Consider the following 519-nt stretch of genomic DNA (forward strand, 5'->3'; position numbering starts at 1 on the left):
ATTATTTGGTCTTGTCTATCACTAATTCTCTCTTCTGCCTCATTTATCCTAGCAGTTAGAGACTCCATTTTTGATTGCACCTCATTAATAGCCTTTTTGATTTTGACTTGGTTAGATTTTAGTTCTATGCTTTTTTCAAGCCCAGCTAGTATCTTCATAATTGTCATTCTGAACTCTAGTTCTGACATCTTACTAATGTCTGTATTGATTAGGTCCCTGGCAGTCAGTACTGCCTCTTCTTCTTTTTTTTTTTTTTTGAGGTTTTTCCATCTTGTCACTTTGTCCAGAGGAGAATAGATGAATGAGAGAACAAAATGCTAAGAGGGTAAAAACGACTGCAGAAATATATACACTAAACAAATGAGAAGAGGGGCGCCTGGGTGGCTCAGTCGTTAAGCGTCTGCCTTCGGCTCAGGTCATGATCCCAGAGTCCTGGGATTGAGCCCCACATCGGGCTCCCTGCTCCACGGGAAGCCTGCTTTTCCCTCTCCCGCTCCCCTTGCTTGTGTTCCCTCTCTC

This window comes from Leptonychotes weddellii, chromosome 3 (assembly GCF_054177405.1).
Source record: "Leptonychotes weddellii isolate Sample4059 chromosome 3, ASM5417740v2, whole genome shotgun sequence".
In the NCBI taxonomy this organism is placed as follows: Eukaryota; Metazoa; Chordata; class Mammalia; order Carnivora; family Phocidae; genus Leptonychotes; species Leptonychotes weddellii.